The 20,197-nt window shown below is 42.0% G+C and overlaps 1 long non-coding RNA gene across 1 annotated transcript; it reads left to right on the top strand.

Moving 5' to 3' along the window:
* The first annotated feature begins 18,849 nt into the window (after positions 1 to 18,849).
* Positions 18,850 to 19,616, top strand: LOC148919293 (uncharacterized). The gene is made up of 2 exons (XR_016125579.1): positions 18,850 to 18,986; positions 19,155 to 19,616. It is a non-coding gene; the product is annotated as an uncharacterized LOC148919293 (long non-coding RNA).
* Positions 19,617 to 20,197: the final 581 nt, after the last annotated feature.

Raw genomic sequence — 20,197 nt, 5'->3', positions numbered from 1 at the left:
AGACGTTTCCTACACCTCAGTTAAAGTCCCTGTCTTACATTTCTCCATAAATTTAATGCAGATTTTGAATTTTGGATAGGAGACTTTTAAGTCTTTCCTACACCTCAGTTAAAGTCATTGTCTTACATTTCTCCATAAATGTAATTCAAAATTTGAATTTTCTTGTTGAATTTAATTGATGAAATTGACAGAATAGTTAACATCTTGGATGCTTGACAATGTTCGTCCTTTATTTTTGGTTGTTGAAGAATGCAAAATACCACGTTAGAGACTTAGCCAAATAAAATACAATTTTTGGGCCAAAAATTACACACCCGACCAGTAAATTAGGCGAATAAAGTGCAAAAAATCAAAGAAGGTGGAAGCCCAAAAAGAGACAAGGCTCATGAGCAAACAAAGCTAATTTGGGCCTCACGGCATATATAATAGGAAGCCGAAGGAACAATCCCGTGACATCTGGGATAAAGAAAAGTCGACAATGGCATGTCATAGAAGAAGTGATTGAAGGGTTCATGACATCAAGTTGATTAGAAAAAGCGAAGATCAAATCCTCTTACATATATATATGTATATTGAGATTTTCTTGTCTTTTGGAAGGTAATTCTCCCAAGGAGATAAGCAAGTTACAATCTCGAGAGAGGATAGCGAAGCGAGAAAAGAATCAAACTAACCATCACGGGTAAAATATCACAAGGGGCAGTTGAAATTGGGAAAGAGATTAGGTTCCTTTTCAAGAAAATCAGGGAAGTGATTGCCTATTTGAGAGCCTATCTGCCAGAAGAAATCCTATTTTCTTTCCTTCCATTAAAGAAGAGAAAAAGGGGGGAGATATCTTTGCCGCCCAATAAATAAACACAATCACCCTACTCCAGAAAGAAAAGCAGTTTACTATAAATACAAGAAGGAGTGAGCAGGGTAAACAACAACACACAACAAAAATTCATCATCCAATCAAACAAAATCCTACACAAGGAAACCATCAGCCAAATGGACAACTCAAAATCAACCAACAAGCCCACTTGAATTCAAGTAAAACCGACTTCAAATCGAATTCCCAAGGCTCGGACTTAAGAAATAAGTCATTGAGCAGATTTTCTCGTTACAAATTTAGTTCAGTGAAACCAAGATAGGTAGAGCTTGAGTTCTCTCCAAAAATGGAAAACCTCAACAAATTTCACAGTCGAGTCTCTAGCTCACAAGCGTCCTCAAGAACGACCATACGCCCTTTCAGGTGAAGAAGCCGATTCGCCCACTCAGAAGCTTCACAAAAGCTTAAGGTACATTAAAGCTCTGCCAGAATCAACCTTTGGTATCGATTTGTAGTTGAAAATCGGGCAATCAGAGTTGTCAACAGTCCAGTCCCAGACATTCCAGTCCGGCCCATGAGCCTCCCATCCAGGCGAAATGGAGATCCAGCTATCTTTTTATCTTTTTAGCATTGACATCTATTTTTATAGTTTTGTAAAAGGCAGTTCCGCCTAAAAACAGCTTAAATTTCATCAACCATTCTAGCGAACAACCTCTTTATACTGAGATAAATTGTTAAAGTCCTCACTAGTCTGAGGCAACAAAAGAACTTACTTGGGAGATATTCCTCACCCAAATTCACAATCGTTTGTTTAAGAAATCAGTAACTTGGGGCGCAAGTTATCCATTCCAGACTAAGTCTGCTAGAATTTTTATTACTAGCAGTGGCACCCTCGCACACCAAAGAAAGTGACTTGTTGACCAGTCTATGGTTCTCAAGGCAGTTAGGGGAACTTTGCCCTTCCATCATATGAGTAAACCAAGAACGGGCAAACAACAACATACAAGTGAGTAGTCTCACACACCTAATAGTACTAAGACTTTTTGCAATCAAACAATTTAAAACTAGTATGTAGACTGTTCTCATTCATATTATAGCTCAGGCATAATCTATCTTGCAAAGACCTTGACTTTAGTTTTGGTTCACATAACTAATCAGTGAAAACTATGTGACAGCTGCAACTTATTTGAAATCTCTCTCTCTCTCTCTCTCTCTCTCTCTCTCTCTATGTGAAAATTAGACTTATTTGAAATCTCTCTCTAGAACAGCCATGTATATTTATGTATACATTGATCAGTTGTTTAGCTGATTGGCTATTACAACATGCCTTATTTCTCTTTCCACAAAAGTCCAGCAATTCATAAATTTTTATAGTCGAGACTCCAAAAGTGTCTATCACGTTTGTTTCTGAATTAAGATGGTTTGCATTGGAGAAGACTTTGAAGTCTTTCCCATCCATTTAGTGAAAATTTTGAATTTAATTGGTGAAATTGATAGAATAGTTACCAACTTGGATGCTTGAAAGTGTTCATTCTTTGTATTTTGAATTTTTTATTTTTTATAACAAACAATAGGGAAAGATTGCATTCATAAATCACGCCACAACGGCAATACAAGTACAATAGCCACAAGGGTCAAGACAACCACAAAATATTACAAACAATACGAAGGGATCCAATGACAACATCAAACTCATACGGTATACCTTCACTAAGAACCACACAAAGGGCCATTACAACTACCCACAAAGAGTTACAACCAGGAATGGCAATGGGCGGTAGGGGCCTTGGATGGCAATACCATCCCTATCCCCCTTCAATCCACCCCGTGATTGTCTCCATCCCGATAAAAATTTGAGAATGCTGTCCTTGAACCCTTGAGGACTATTCCCCAAATTCCCTATTTTTTTTATATAAAAAATATTTATATTATCCCACATCAAAGGTAAATCAAGAAATCCTCCCACGAACTAGTTTCTCATGTATTGATCTCATTGGCCATGACTTCAGGTTGGCGCTTTGTCATTCTTTGTATTGACCCAAAAAAAAAGATTTTGTAATTGCTTCAGTACTGGGGAGTTTCATGTTTATTTGCAAGCCGCATAGTTCTCTTATTATAGTATTTTGCTGTTTGGGAGTTCCCCAAAATAATGAAATTCTCCTCTTTATAAATGTTTAAAATAAATATATTTTTATCGGGCCGGGCTCAAGGATGGGGATATGAATATCATCCTTGTCCTATACCTGTCGAGGATTTTTAACATTCGGGAATCCCCGTACCCGATCTTCCCCTGAAATAGCGTCCTGTTAGGTGGGGACCAGACCCTTCAAGGATTTCTGCAATCTCTAGTTAAACCAATACGGACGAACCCAATGGCAAAATCAAGATCATATGGTATACCTCCACCCAAAGATATAGGGCCAAAGATAGGAGAAATTATTGAGTGATAAAGTATATATATCACCACGTTAGACTTTTCTTATGAAGTATATATTGACTTAATGAGCTATCATTTTTAACCTAAATCGTATTTTGCGCTAAAACCAATTTTTCATATTTTGATTTGGTGGGAATTTGATTTTCTAGTATTTTCATTTGAATCCATATGAGGGTACTTCTCTATTTACATTGTAAACTTAAGTAAATGGAGTAATATAAAATAAATGAAAGTAAAATGACAAAGACATTTACTTGTTGAAAATAGAAATAAGGTAATCTGTACACCACCACCAGCTTAGCAAAGGGGCAATTTGAAGCACCTACAATAGTTTTTCTGCGAAGGGAGTGTCATGTACTCCTCCTTGCTCACGATCTGATACAGGAATACGTATTCACGACAAGAGTCACAACACAAAGGAGCCAAGATACCTAAATAATATGACAGCCATGATGCAATGGCGGTCAGCGAGCAATTCGGGAAGGATCGGGAGGCTGCCATGGCGGAATTCCCAATTCGATGGTGGTCCGGCAACTAGACCTTCGCTATGGTCCCCACCGGGATTGGCATGGCCATATCAAGAGAATCCTCTCGGTGCAGGTGGCAGGGATACGAGCGAGGAGAAATCCAGTGGACACGGGAAGTGGTTTTCTGTCCAAGAACATCAGCTGTCGGCCCGAAGCTCTGCGCCGAGACAAGTCCCGAGAATCAGCGAGCCTCGGCTTGTTCCGCGACAAGCGGCCCCACAAGATCTCCCTATGGAAATTCTGCACGAGCAGCCCGGCAATATTACCCTCTGAGGCCCGAAGGATGGACCCCAATCCATTCCCTCCACTGCAAGAGGAAGGAGAGGCGGAGGGAAACTATCCTTATGCTAATAGCGACAGAAAGCAGGCGGGGGCAAGCTGGAGGAACCACCCGAGGACTAGAAGAGCCGGAGGAGCACAGGGAAGAAGTTACGCCTAGACCATATAGAGCGAGAACCACGATTTGCTCGGCCCGAGCAGGACAAGCTCTAAATGGCGTGGGGGCATTGCGAGAGGATGATCGGAAATGATGGAGCTGAAGCGGGGGGGAAAGGCCCACCTATAGGAAGCCATATCCACCTTACATCGATCAGATACCCTTGTCCCCAGGTTTTAAAGTACCAAACTTCACTTTATTCAACGGAGAGGATCCTCATGCTTCATCAGTTGAGCACGTAGGTAGATTTTCCACCCAATGCATAGCCATAGAGAATAACCCACTTTAAAGCTAAGACTTTTTGGGAACTCTCTCTGGACAAGCTTTCACTTGGTACACTAACCTGCCAGCAAATTCTATTGGACTTGGGAGCAAATGGAGAGCGTCTTCCATGACTACTATTACGAGATTGGCCGAAGTCACCATCGGTGACCTTGCCGCTCTCAAGCAGTGAAGATGAACACGCCCAAGACTTTATAAACAGTTCAGAAGCTCAAAATGAAGTGCGAATCCCCATCGAAGAAAGACACTTCATCCAAATGGCTCAGTTTGCCCTCAAAATTTCTCGAGGAAAAGATTTGATGGGATTTTGTATGGAGATCAGAGCTGGCGGATAAGCGACCAAGTGCGAGTGCTCGAGAGGCAGAGAGAGAAACTCTTCCAAAGGCACGTATTACAAATCCCCTTCTTCCTCAATACATATGATTGAAGTGGAGTCAGAAGAAGATGCAGAGGAATCGGAGGAGAGAGAGGTTGCAGTTGCGGAAATGGCAAAATTAAAGCATCCCATCAGTTGTAAAACCCTTACAAAGCCTCCAAGGGATCAAAAGCCGCCACCATTCACAGGAGGGTTCGTTCCAAACAAACCCATGCAGAACAAAGTATATTCTTTCGATCTGACCAAAGTAGATGCTTTGTTTGATGAAATGTTGCTACAGAAAGCAATAGAGACGCCTCACAGAATGCCCAAACCAGAAGAACTCAAGGGCGACAGTATTGCAGATGGCACAATTCTTGGAATCATTCTACTAATAGTTGTGTTGTTTTCAGAGATGTTATACAGGAAGGGATAACAGCAGGAAAGGCTGAAGCTAGCAGAAAAACCTCCATCCGTCACCACAGATCCTTTTCACCCGCCACAAGTTAATATGGTCAACCTAAATTGGCCAGAATGAAAGAAAAACGAAGCGGCTATAGAGGTGACTCGGTAGAAGCGAGAATAGTTTCAAAGGATACTATGGAAAGACCAAAAGCAACCATTTGGTGGAATAGTGCTCTGCAGGTGCAAGTGTGGTGGTGGAGGTAATCCTAGAAAAGCAGGATCTGCCCACTCCAAGTGTTTTTGACGGATTGGAACCACGCCCGAGATAAGGCGAGACGGAGAAACTACCTAGGCTGTCAATCCATGAAGAATGACTAAGCAGCCCAAGGAAGAAAAATCAATAAGAGTGCCCAGTGATAAACCTTTGGCGGCCATCATTGAAAGCGGTGGTATTACATCGGAAAAAGTGGCGGACCAACAATGGGCGACAAGAACCCAAAGGAGGAGGTTGAGAGGCGATCTGCACATTCCTCAATAACGAGAAAAGCATGAGTGCTTCGAGGCCAATCTGCCAAAAAAGGGAAAGAGCGAGAAATATTTCCCCAGACAGAACAAGCAATCTCTCAACCACAGAAGTTGAAAAAAGCAGAATCCTCAAAGAAACCTTCTATCCATTCTACCTCCGCCTCAGAAAATCTACTTAAAACTCCCCGACCAGAGGAAAAAACCGATCCTATTCCAGGAGAAGGGCAAGGAGACTGGGTTGAGGAATATGAAGAGGAAGCGGTGGATTATGAACCATCTACAGATGACGAATCGCTTCTCGGAGCAGAAGAACTAGGAGAATGGATGGAAGAGTATGATGGAGAAAGATGGATTATGACGGAGAGTTGGATCACGAGCGAGGCCTTTGTGCGAGGTGGAGGACTTGTTACGTCTTGACCTAGGCATCAATATGGTGTTCATTCGCGAGAAAAGTTACAGGCGATAGAAGACGAAGAGCACTCACGGGCGGAGGCGTATTTTCCCAAGAAAGTTTTGAATGCAGGTTGGCGAAGCGGAAGAAATGCGGAACAACAAGCAGGCAGTCCCAGAAGGAACAACCCACAAGTTGGCTACAGATCAGCTTTGCTTCTCCAAACCAACCAAAGAAATGGCAAACCACCTCGGACCCTTGTTTATAACAGCAAACTTTGGGGGTGTTCCTATTCCCAAAACTATGGTAGATGGAGGTGCAGCCATCAACCTTCGCCTCACAGAATCTTGAGCAAAATGGGAGAACAAAAAGGATTTAATTCAACCCGCCTGACCGTCACCAATTTCGCAGGAGGCATCACCAAAACCCTTGGGATCCTAGATGTGGATGTTTTAGTAGGAAGCAAGAAGCTGAAGGTTGCATTCTTTGTGGTAGATACTACCTCTACCACTTACAATGCATTGCTTGGCAGAGACTGGATTCACCAGAGTCTATGTGTTCCTTCCACTCTTCATCAACAGTTAGCTTTATGGAATGAAGAAGGCTACATGGAGATAATAGAGGCCGATCCACGGCCATTTCTACCTTCTGCCATGTGTTGTGAGGCAAGGTATTATCATGATGACCTTGGTCCTTTCACCTTCTTTGGAGTCAACCAGAACGGCAGCGCCCCCATGGTGTCACGGCCCAGAGGCTCATTGAAGAAGGTCTAACCAATTCCTTGGAGGATTGGAACAGACCTTTTGTTCTAAATTTCCATAGCACTAATGTTTAGTCCCAATCAACAAGAAAAGGATCGAGCTGCAACAATCCGGTCCATTACAAAAAGATTGTTGATATACTGGGAGGAAAGAAAGTTTTTTGCGCAGAATCCAGCCATCAATATGGCAGAATTCACTCATGAAAGCACGGAAAGCCAGGAGGAAGAGGAACTACAGGAGGAAGTGCTAGATTTTGCACCAGCCGCACTGGATGACTCTCTGCCAGAGGTAGAAGATCCTTTGCAGGAAATAAACTTAGGAACAGGGGAGGATCCAAGGCCTACCTTTATCAGCGCACTATTGAAAGAGCCACTTAAGAATGAACTCGTTGCACTTCTACAAGAGTTCAAAGATTGTTTTGCTTGGCATTATCATGAGATGCCAGGATTAGACAGGGAATTGGTAGAACACAAGCTGCCAATCAAGAGGGATACCTTCCGGTCAAGCAGGCGAAGAAGGATGTCCATGGACACAGAACTAAAAGTCAAAGAAGAAATAGAAAGGTTGCTCAAGGCAGGATTCATCAGGCCTGCCATCTATGCTGATTGGCTAGCTAATATTGTACCATTCTAAAAGGAAAAGCTGGGGCGTCAAAATCTGCGTGGATTACGAAACCTGAATGAAGCCTCTCCCAAGGATGAGTACCCTATGCCAATGGCAGACATGCTAGTAGATGGAGCTGCCCACAACCAGATGCTATCTTTTATGGATGGCAACGCAGGTTACAATCAGATCATGATGGCGAAGAAGACATCCACAAGACAGACCTTCATGTGTCCAGGGCATATAGGTACTTTTGAATACACTGTAATGCCTTTTGGCTTGAGAAATCAGGGGCTACCTATCAAAGGGCAATGAATTCTGTTTTCCACGATATGATTGGACATTCCTGGAAGTTTATATTGATGATGTTGTGATTAAATCACCGGAGGAGGGAAACCACATGACAAATCTAAAAAGAGCATTCCTAAGAATGAGGCAACATAAACTGAAAATGAACCCAAAGAAGTGCGTTTTTGGAGTTCAAGCGGGAAATTTCCTAGGATTCTTGGTCCACCAAAGAGGCATAGAGATCGACAAAAACAAAGCAAAATCCATCATAGAAGCTTTGCCACCTAGGAACAAGAAGGAATTGCAAAGTCTCTTAGGAAAAATTAATTTTTTAAGGAGATTTATATCCAATTCTGCAGGAAAGATCCAGCCTTTCTCTTCTTTGTTAAGATTGAAACAAGAACAAACCTTTAAGTGGGAAGAACAGCACCAACAAGCTTTTGAGGAAATCAAGCATTACCTCTCAAATCCACCAGTTCTGTCCCCACCAAAGAGAGGCAGACCACTCAAGCTCTATATATCTGCATCAGAAGTATCCATTGGAAGTTTATTGGTTCAGGATAACAAGGAAGGAAAGGAACAGGCGGTTTATTACCTAAGCAGAACTCTAACAGAAGTGGAAAGAAAATATTCTGCAATTGAAAGACTTTGCCTAGCCTTGTACTTCACTGCTGTAAAGCTCAGACATTACATGCTGCCATACACCATCTATATCATTGCCAAAACAGATCTGATCAAATACATGCTAACAAGACCAATGCTAAGAGGCAGAATTGGAAAATGGACCTTGGCCTTGTTTGCCTTCAGATATGTTCCTCAGAAAGCCGTCAAAGGACAAGCTGTGGCAGACTTCCTAGCAGATCATCCCGGAGAGGAGATTGAAAATATGGACTCTTTAGACATAGCAAATGCAGATCTATTAACCAGAGCTCACACCTGCCTCAACAATCCTATCTACTCAGTTCATCTTGCACCTTGGAAGTTATACTTTGATGGATCAAAAACTGATATAACTTCAGGCGGGGAATTGTCTTGGAAGAACCACTTGGAATCAGACACTGCTACTCTTTCCAATTGGATTTCCAATGCACCAACAACAGGGCAGAATATGAGGCCTTAATCATTGGCTTAGAAATACTGGTAGAACTAGGAATCCAATCTGTGGAAATTGCAGGAGATTCCATGCTGGTTTTAAAACAAATTGCTGGGGAATACAAGTGCCTAAGCCCTTCTTTGGCTGTCTACTTGGTGGCAGCTAGGAATCTTCTGAGAATTCAGAGAAGCCACTTGGGAACATATCCCAAGGGAAGAAAATTTTGCAGCCAATGAATTGGCCCAGTGTAGTACAAATGCAAGACGTGTACAAAGAATCATCGAGGATAGGAAAGAAAAGCCTACCATCTATTGGCCAGGGGGATGGAGATAGATGTCAACTCTGCCACAATCACTGAAGATGATTGGAGAAATCCTATCATGACCTATCTACGATATCCAACTTTGCCCTCTGAGAAGAGAGTCAGAATCATGGCTTTAAACTACCTTATGTGGAATGAAGATTTGGTCCGAAAGAGCAAGGATGAGGTGCTTTTAAGGTGCCTCGGAAAGAAAGAATACATGAAAGTTTATGGGGGAAACCCATGAAGGAATCTGTGGAGCGCATCAAGGTGGGAGAAAAATGTGCTGGTTAATTAGGAGATATGGCTACTTCTGGCCAACCATGATGAAAGATTGCATTAACTATTCCAAGGGGTGTGAATCTTGTCAAAGACACGACCCAGTCCAGCAGGCTCCATCAGTTCCCATGAATCCAGTGGTAAAACCATGGCCCTTTAGAGGATGGGCAATGGATCTCATTGGTAAGATCTATCCAGCCAGCAGCCAGCAGCACTGCTTTATCATTGTTGCCACAGACTATTTCACTAAGTGGGTGGAAGTCAAGGCTGTTAAATCTACTACATCTCAAGAGATCATCATTTTCATAGAAGAGCAGATTATACAAAGATTTGGCATCCCAGAATCAATCACAACTGATAGAGGATCCTCCTTCATATTGGAGAAATGCTGGACATGGCAGAGGCATTCAAAATCAGACTGCTCCAATCCACTCCTTATTATGCCCAAGCCAATGGACAGGCGGAATCAAGCAACAAAGTGATCATCAACATTATCAGGAAAATGCTTGAGAAGAATCCGAAACAATGGCATGTGAAGCTGTCAGAAACTCTGTGGGCATATAGAACTTCAAAAAGAAGCGGGCATGACTCCCTATCGTTAACCTACGGTCATGATGCAATTCTGCCTATGGAGATAGCTGTTGATCCCTCAGAATTGCTCACCAACATGACTTAGTAGGAGAAAACTACTCCCGAGCCATCTGGGAACTGGAGGGATTGGATGCAAGCGAATTGACACTCTCAACAAACTCCTAGCAGGAAAACAGTGTATCAAGGGCCTATAACAAGAGAGTCAGGAACAAGAGTTTTGAAGAAGGGAGATAGTGCCGAAAGGCAGTTCGCCCCTCGGAACCCATGTGGCTGGTTATGGAAAATGGTCGCCTACATGGGAAGGCCCTTTCATAATCAATCAGATCCTCGGAATGGGGGCATACAGGTTGCAGGATAGGGATGGAGAAATTCATACGGCCCCAATCAATGGCAAATGGTTAAAAAAGTTTTATCCAACCATGTGGGATTCGCAGGCTGTACAAACAGACCCTGGGATAGACACAAGATTACACTAAAAATCTTTTGATTCCTTTCAAAATTACCCTTGTTTTAGATTTACTTTGAGTTTGTCCCTTTGTTGTACTTCTACTTCTGTTTTCCGTTCTTTCCATCAATAGAAATAAAAAAACTAGAAGTTACAACAAAAATAAACTTTATTTAAAAATAAATAAACCGTGGGGCCTTCCCCACGGCAAGCTGTTCAGAAAAAGCAAAAGATAACGAAATCAAAATCCTAGTTTTCTAAGAGTCTCTTGCAGGTTAGTCTTCTTGATAGAAAGTTCCTTTTGAAGCAGCACACCCTGATGAATTGAAGCTTCTGCAATCTCCAGGGCTGGCCTAGAAGCTGCAACCATGCTCTGTACAAGGAAGGTGGCTTTGGTCTTAGAACTCAATCCAGCCCCAAGTCTGTGCTGTACTTCCCGGCGTTCCACTAGCTGCCTTTGAAGATCCGCAATCTGTTTCTCCAAATTATCTGCAGCAGCTTTGGCTTCTTTGTACCCCGCAACCATCTGGTCGATTACGCATACGCTTTGCGAAATCAGCCAAGTTGGCTTCATGAGTGGTCTTGCAGAACTCAGAGGTTTTGAAGGTGGGCCTCAGATCTTCATAACGGTCGTGAAGGTTAAGCACATCCCTTGCCAAGCCAAGGCTCATCTCAAGTATGGGTTTTGGGGCCATGTTCTGTCTATGCAGCAGATCCAGATCCTTCATCGGTGATCAAAGGCCTCTTTGTCCTCATCGGCTCAATTCAGCATTGCGGATCTTGATCTCTCCATTGCTTCTTCCACTGCCTGGACTTTATCTTACCAACAGGAGAAGCTGAGCTTTTCCAACTTATCCAATTTGGGCATCTAGGTCCATAGCTTCAAATTCGCCGACTCGGATCGACAAAAGAGGCGTGGCGATGAACCTGCAAGGGAATGTATAGGCATCTGTAGAAGGAAGCATAAGTCAAAACAAGGCAGAAACAGAAAAGAAGAAAACAAAAAGTACAAAAGCACTCACAGCAACAATCGGAGGCTGAGGGGATGGTCCTCACTGCCAAGATCCCAGGCTTTTGATGTTTACGCCTATAAAGATTTGAGGTCAAAAGAGATAGAGGAACAAAGCAGAACCACCTAAGGCAGGAAAAGGCGAGTAAGGCAGAACTCACCATGAAGCCAGAGGCAGCAGCCACTTCTACTATGGTTTCAGGGAGGCGGAACCACTTCTTACGATTGTTCCCAGGCTCGATCCGATTTGCTCGCACTGATCCTCGGTTGTTGGAGCGGCGGTGGAATGTTCGCCTCTGGATCATCAAAAGGGCCACCTCTGAGTTGGTTAGCCCTGCCTATATCTTCTGCTGCTTAGAGCCAAGGCAATGCTCTCCGCTATCACCTCAGCAGAATTTCCTCCTATGGATGCCAGAAGTTAGAACAGGGAAATAAGAGTGCAGCAGAAACAAATACTGCCAAGTATATAAAACTCACATCTTCTTCCACTGTTTTGGCCTTCTCTTGAGGCTCCTCTCCTACCTCTTCCAGCTCTTCCAGCTCCCTTTCTTGCTCCACAAAGCCTCTCTCAGTCATCATCAGTGCCAGAAGTGGTGGTAGGAACTGCCCTAGTTCCCTCCGGGGCCACATATTCTTCTACAATCTTCTTTCTAAGTCTTTTTGACTTAGTAAGAGGAGGAGAAGGACTTCCAACTGCAACAGACAAAAATAAGTTTGACAGAACAAGATTATGAAGAATTCAAAGAGGAGCTGTCAAAAAATACAGAGTCATAGGTGGCGTTTCTTTTCTCTTTCTTTTAACGGGAGAAGTAGGCCTCGACAGAGTCATTTCTACGATCTTCTTCTTCTTCTTCTTCTTCCTCTTCTCCATTCCGGAGGGGCTCAGATCCCGGCAGCAATAGCAATTAACTATGCGAGGACAAAAGTCAAAGGTCAAACCAGTAGAAGAGTAGTAGGAGAAACTGAATAAATATCACGAACTTACCAAACACCTCTCCACTTTGGGCTGGTTGGCTCCCTATATTCTTTGTCAAAGAGGGATCTGAGTACAGACAGAAAAGATTAGCATCATCACTAAAAACAGAATGGGCAACAACAGACAGAACTGAGAGATTACCTTCTATAACTTGCATGTTGATGTCTTTGATGGTCTGCACCATGAATTTGTGAGTCTCTTCGTCTGAATGGACATTCCAATTGTCCCAACCCTTAAAAAGGACTGAAGTGCGGTCTTTGGAAGCAAGCGATCACGGAATCGACTTTCCACCAAGCATCAAACTCCGCATGAGCTGCAGGAGTTCAATTCCCATGAAGGATAAAGGGCATCTGCACTATTGTTGATTTTATTCACCGCACACTTGGCATCTTTGTGGACCTCCAAGTCATCCGCGTCCCTCCAAGAAGACCCGATTCGACTTGTGTATGACTTGAGGGTATGAGTGAGGCGCCAAGTTGCCTTGCGAAGTTGGGATGGTAGACTTCCGCCTAAATGATAATTTGGAGGTTTCCTCCTCCATGAGGCAAATCTCGGTAAGGTCACACTCGGGAACTTCTTCCTAAAATCGTTACGGCGGATCGTCTTGGCTCCTTCTCAAGCGACGATGTCGAGGTTGAAACCACGGATAGGTCCTCACGATCACCACTTGCCATCGCTGCTGCGAGACCTTTTGGTACAATGCACGAAGATCATCGGTACTCATCGATTGATCGCAGGGGACTTACGCGACTAATGGTTGAGCGAACGGTCCTCGAGCGTAACTATATCTGAAACCTTAACTCGGGAAAATAGACTGCGGCGGATCTGAATCATCCGAAGGCACCGGAGCGAGCAGATTTAGCGGATACTCGGGGTGGCGGTATGCAGGTTCTTGAATAGATGGGCGAGCTGTAGGCCCGAGTCCAACATCGGTATGATTATGCGAGCTTACGCGGATGCCTATACTCAAGCGAGCTGCGAGAGAAGCGATTAGGCGAGAACAAACTGTTCAGCCAATACTGGGAGGAACAACATATCTTGCTGATCTTTGTCCTTCTCGGCACTAAATTTTACGAGATAATTGGAGAAGGAGCAATTACGGTTGATCGGTGGGAAATAGTGAATGGCAGCTAGCCTGTGGTCCTTCTTCTGTGACAATCACCACATCAGGTCTTCCATGAGGCCTAAAGCCAAAAATCGAGCCATATCCGCAGTCGGAGCCATGGGGCCTATCGAAAATCGGTATTCTTGCGCGAATTCGAAACACAGAGCGGCAGACAAGCGGTTCTCATCCTGTTGATAGATTGCTTGGATAGGAGTATGGCGTCATAAATTCCACCGCTTCCGGTGAGCCCCAAATCGAGGAAGAAGTCATCAATCAATCACCCACTTGGTGGGCTATTTCTCACTTCACTTTGGATGGGAGCAGGCGACTCAAATTCTTGCTAACCCAAGAATGAGAAGCGAGGCAGAGGAGCTCTCGAAACATAGAGGGCCTCGGCATCCTTCTTCATCGCTCTGCCATCTCGGGAGGAACGGGGCCAAACCAGTGAGGCCCCAGCACCAAGGTGTTTTCGAACAAATGGAGGACATTTTCATCTAGGTTTTTCTGGGCAAAAGGATGGAGCTTGCTCCTAACCTCTATCGCATGCTTATCAATCCCGTGAGCCCTAATGTAGTCGGAAGAAGCAGAGGAAGGCGAGCACGGGATTTCGTGAACACATTTCTTGGAGTTATTTTTTCTAAAAAGGGAGGTTCACAGGAAGGGCAAGGCAGGATCGAGCGAAAGGAAGTTATCGAAAGAAAGAAAGCTCAAGAGGAATCAAGTTTGAAAGAACTAGGTTTTTTTTGGTGAACAGAAACGGAGGGTTTTTAAATTTCTTTTAAAGAAGCCAGAAAACGTGGGAAAGAGAAGACATCGACATGAAGAAGACAAGGCGTCACCTGATATTGACTAGCTAATAAAGAGCTAGTAACTGAAAACTGCTTCACACGGGCACTAGCTTAGTGGGAAGAGTGGCGACGTGAGGTAACGCGGAAATTTACCACGCGCCAATTTAATGGCCATGTCATTTAAGTGCGAAACCGTTCCAAAGCGATTGGACTTAAGGGGCATTGTTTGGGCCAAAATTGACACACCCCAGTGAAAATTAGGCCCGAATAAAGCCGCAAAAAATCAAAGAAAGGTGGAAGCCCAAAAAACCAGAAGAGACCAGCCCAAGGCTCATCAGAGCAAACAAAGCTAATTTGGGCCTCACAGGCCCAATATAATAGGAAGAGGGAGCCCAGAAATAGGAACAATCCCACGTGACATCTCTGGGATAAAGAAAAGTCAGCAATGGCAACTGTCATAGAAGAAGTGATTGAAGGGTTCATGACATCAAGTTGATTCTGAAAAAACTGAAGATCAAATCCCTCTTACATATATATATGTATATTCAGAGATTTTTCTTCTGTCTTTTCAGAGAAGGTAATTCTCCCAAGGAGATAAGCAAGTTACAATCTCAGAGAGGGATAAGCAGGAAAGCAGGGAGCTGTCCAGAAAAGGAATCAAACTAACCATCACGGGTAAAATATCACAAGGGGCAGTTGAAATTGGGAAAGAGATTAGGTTCCTTTTCAAGAAAATCAGGGAAGTGATTGCCTATTTGAGAGCCTATCTGCCAAAACTGAAGAAATCCTATTTTCTTTCCTTCCATTAAAGAAGAGAAAAAGGGGGGAGATATCTTTGCCGCCCAATAAATAAACACAATCACCCTACTCCAGAAAAGAAACAATTTACTATAAATACAAGAAGGAGTGAACAGGGTAAACAACAACACACAACAAAAATTCATCATCCAATCAAACAAAATCCTACACAAGGAAACCATCAGCCAAATGGACAACTCAAAATCAACCAACAAGCCCACTTGAATTTCAAGTAAAACCAGCTTCAAATCAGAATTCCCAAGGCTCAGACTTAAGAAATAAGTCATTCAGAACGAGATTTTTCTCGTTACAAATTTGGTTCAGCAGAAACCAAGATAGGTAGAGCTTGAGTTCTCTCCAAAAATGGAAAACCTCAACAAATTTCACAGTGCAGTCTCTAGCTCACCGACGTCCTCAAGAACGACCATACGCCCTTTCAGGTGAAGAAGCGCGAGTTACGCCCACTCAGAAGCTTCACAAAAGCTTAAGGTACATTAAAGCTCTGCCAGAATCAACCTTTGGTATCGATTTGTAGTTGAAAATCGGGCAATCAGAGTTGTCAACGGTCCATCCAGGCCAGACATTCCCAAATATGCAGAGCCTCCCATCCAGGCAGAAATGGAGATCCAGCTATCTTTTTATCTTTTTAGCATTGACATCTATTTTTATAGTTTTGTAAAAGGCAGTTCCGCCTAAAAACAGCTTAAATTTCATCAACCATTCTGGCCAGAACAACCTCTTTATACTGAGATAAATTGTTAAAGTCCTCACCAGTCTGAGGCAAGAAAAGAACTTACTTGGGAGATATTCCTCACCCAAATTCACAATCGTTTGTTTAAGAAATCAGTAACTTGGGGCGCAAGTTATCCATTCCAAACTAAGTCTGCTAGAATTTTTATTACTAGCAGTGGCACGCTCGCACACCAAAGAAAGCTGACTTGTTGACCAGTCTATGGTTCTCAAGGCAGTGGGGAACTTTGCCCTTCCATCATAGGAGTAAACCAAGAACGGGCAAACAACAACATACAAGTGAGTAGTCTCACACACCTAATAGTACTAAGACTTTTTGCAATCAAACAATTTAAAACTAGTATGTAGACTGTTCTCATTCATATTATAGCTCAGGCATAATCTATCTTGCAAAGACCTTGACTTTAGTTTTGGTTCACATAACTAATCAGTGAAAACTATGTGACAGCTGCAACTTATTTGAAATCTCTCTCTCTCTCTCTCTCTCTCTCTCTCTCTCTCTATGTGAAAATTAGACTTATTTGAAATCTCTCTCTAGAACAGCCATGTATATTTATGTATACATTGATCAGTTGTTTAGCGTGATTGGCTATTACAACATGCCTTATTTCTCTTTCCACAAAAGTCCAGCTATTCATAAATTTTTATAGTCGAGACTCCAAAAGTGTCTATCACGTTTGTTTCTGAATTAAGATGGTTTGCATTGGAGAAGACTTTGAAGTCTTTCCCATCCATTTAGTGAAAATTTTGAATTTAATTGGTGAAATTGATAGAATAGTTACCAACTTGGATGCTTGAAAGTGTTCATTCTTTGTATTTTGAATTTTTTTTCTTTTTTTATAACAAACAATAGGGAAAGATTGCATTCATAAATCACGCCACAAGGGCAATACAAGTACAATAGCCACAAGGGTCAAGACAACCACAAAATATTACAAACAATACGAAGGGATCCAATGACAACATCAAACTCATACAGTATACCTTCACTAAGAACCACACAAAGGGCCATTACAACTACCCACAAAGAGTTACAACCAGGAATGGCAATGGGCCAGGTAGGGGCCTTGGATGGCAATACCATCCCTATCCCCTCTTCCAATCCCTGCCCCCGTGATTGTCTCCATCCCCGATAAAAAATTTCAGAGAATGCCTGTCCTTGAACCCTTCAGGGGACTATTCCCCAAATTCCCTATTTTTTTTATATAAAAAATATTTATATTATCCCACATCAAAGGTAAATCAAGAAATCCTCCCACGAACTAGTTTCTCATGTATTGATCTCATTGGCCATGACTTCTGGTTGGCGCTTTGTCATTCACTGTATTGACCAAAAAAAAAAAGATTTTGTAATTGCTTCAGTACTGGGGAGTTTCATGTTTATTTGCAAGCCGCAAGTTCTCTTATTATAGTATTTTGCTGTTTGGGAGTTCCCCAAAATAATGAAATTCTCCTCTTTATAAATGTTTAAAATAAATATATTTTTATCGGGCCGGGCTCAAGGATGGGGATATGAATATCATCCTTGTCCTATACCTGTCGAGGATTTTTAACATTCGGGAATCCCCGTACCCGATCTTCCCCCTGAAATAGCGTCCTGTTAGGGCTGGGGACCAGACCCTTCATGGATTTCTGCAATCTCTAGTTAAACCAATACGGACGAACCCAATGGCAAAATCAAGATCATATGGTATACCTCCACTCAAAGATATAGGGCCAAAGATAGGAGAAATTATTGAGTGATAAAGTATATATATCACCACGTCAGACTTTTCTTATGAAGTATATATTTACTTAATGAGCTATCATTTTTAGCCTAAATCGTATTTTGCACTAAAACCAATTTTTCATATTTTGATTTGGTGGGAATTTGATTTTCTAGTATTTTCATTTGAATCCATATGAGGGTACTTCCCTATTTACATTGTAAACTTAAGTAAATGGAGTAATATAAAATAAATGAAAGTAAAATGACAAAGACATTTACTTGTTGAAAATAGAAATAAGGTAATCTGTACACCACCACCAGCTGAGCAAAAGGGCAATTTGAAGCACCTACAATAGTTTTTCTTGCGAGGGGAGGTGCAGCTACTCCTCCTTGCTCCTTAATACGTCCGCCACTAACGTCAGTTGGTGATATTCCTACACAAAATTTGCCACATGTCCTTTTCAAAAAGAAAATTAATTTGTTTTTCAGAGTTGGACTTTTCTTCCAACCTTACCCTAAATAAAATTTTATACAAAAAAGTTGAAAAAGATGCAAAAGAAAAAAAGAAGAAGATAACCACAAGGTGTGGTGTGGTTGGCAAATTGCCACCTCCATCTGGCGAGCTACCTGGTGCTTCAATAGCAGGGGTTTGAAACCTATTGGAAGAACTTTGAGGCCAGAGGCAAGCCAAACTTGGAGCGGGGATTAATCCTACCCTTCGGGTGTGGAGACACCTTACCAAAAATGAAAAAGAAAAAAAGAAGTAGATTGTAGCAGTTTTCTGATACCGTTGGCAATCTACATCAAACAATACCACCCAAAAACTTGTTGAAAAATTAACAAAAAAACAAAAAAACAAAAAACCATTTTACTTGGTTACCCATAACATCAATCATTACCCTTTTTTCACTAGTAAGTTGTCGTCATAGGAGATGTTGATGATTTTCAAGATATCTGAAACAACAAGCACAACCGTCGCAGCCGCAGTGGAGGCAGGGGCAATTTGTTGAATGACTGAATTCATCAATTCAAGTCATTCAACGTTAAGATTGCCGTTCAAGTGGATCCACTGTCCCGAAAGCCTTGACCTTTGCTTGTGAAACACGCAAAGACCTTGACTTTATTTTCCCCATGTGGTGTTTACTGGCATTATATATAATATAAGGTGGGGGTGGGTGATTTAGAAAGGAGGAGGGGAACTTATACCTGTCTATCATAAAAAATGGTTCCCAAGGCCAATGCTGTTTACGTGAGTCTCTTCATCCTATTGCTGTTGTTCTCATCCAAAGTCGTGTTTGCTGGAGTTTCCCAATTTTCAGAAACCGGTTAGTCTCTTTCCCAAATAGTTAAATAGAGACTAAAAATAGTTTAGGAGCGCCATGTTCTGAAAATAAAAGAAATCTCTCTTTAGGAGCGCCATGTATATGTATGTGTACATTGATAAATTGTTTAGCATGATTAGTTATTAATAAAGTTTTGTATTCTCATTACAGAAGAGAAGATCGATACGGAATTTTCGAAGATGAAGATTATTAACCATGAGAAGTCAATAGACCCACATAAAAAGCCACCAGGCTCTCCAGGGACCCGTTAAGTGTGCGGACTGTACCAGCAACAACAACATATAACTGTTCTTTACCAACCATAAACCAGAACGGAAATAAGGATGATTTGGTGCTTATAGAAATATGGATCTGGTTGATCGACTTTGGAGGGAATATAATCTTAGGTCATCTCATAGTTCTCTGTATGGTTGTTCTTGTAGGCTGTATAAGTTTTTTGCCACTTCCTTCTTTATTGGCCATGGCCACTTTACTTGCTTACATGTATTCTATGATCATGCAAAGAACACAGCACAACAAAAACAGATGTTTTATTGTACCCAAAAAAAAAAACAAAAAACACATGTTTTAGTACTTTTCCATGTATTTCAAATGTCCAAGCAATTTGTTGAATGATTGAATATTCGTCAATCAAAGTCATTGAACGAGATTGCTAATAGTTTATGAATTCTAATTGGTAGTGCGTAACATATTTAAATGCATCCATTGCATAATTATATGGACTGCGTTAGTCGTCAGCCAAATTAAATTCAGCACGAGCTTTAGTCTTAGAAATTAAAATTTGTGATGGGAATTGTGGAAGCAAAATATCTACGAATCAGGTCAAATAATTAAGCCAATCAATTTGGGAATTATTTGACTTACTTGGGAGTTATTTGATTTAATTGGGAATTATTCGATTCTTGCCTTAATTAGGGATTTGATTTGAATCAAATCCGTAATTACATCAATCTCTCCAAATTGGGGAAGAATAATTCTTTTCATATGTGGAATTATTCTTCCGAGGCTCCTACAAATACATGGCTACACCAAGGGTTGAGGTACGTCAAAACTTTTGTCCGAAACTCTGCAAAAATTCTCTCTCACAAACCCTAGCCGCCATACTCTTTCTCTCTCACACATAAGGCTCCGGCCACCACACAGGGCTCCAACCACTCGGTTCTCACCCTATGGAAATTTCCATCTTATTGTTA

The sequence above is a fragment of the Prunus mume genome, linkage group LG3, assembly GCF_029339155.1.
Source record: "Prunus mume cultivar Tortuosa linkage group LG3, ASM2933915v1, whole genome shotgun sequence".
Classification (NCBI taxonomy): Eukaryota; Viridiplantae; Streptophyta; class Magnoliopsida; order Rosales; family Rosaceae; genus Prunus; species Prunus mume.
Note: the sequence above shows the minus strand (reverse complement) of the source record. Positions and strands in the feature narration are given on the sequence as shown.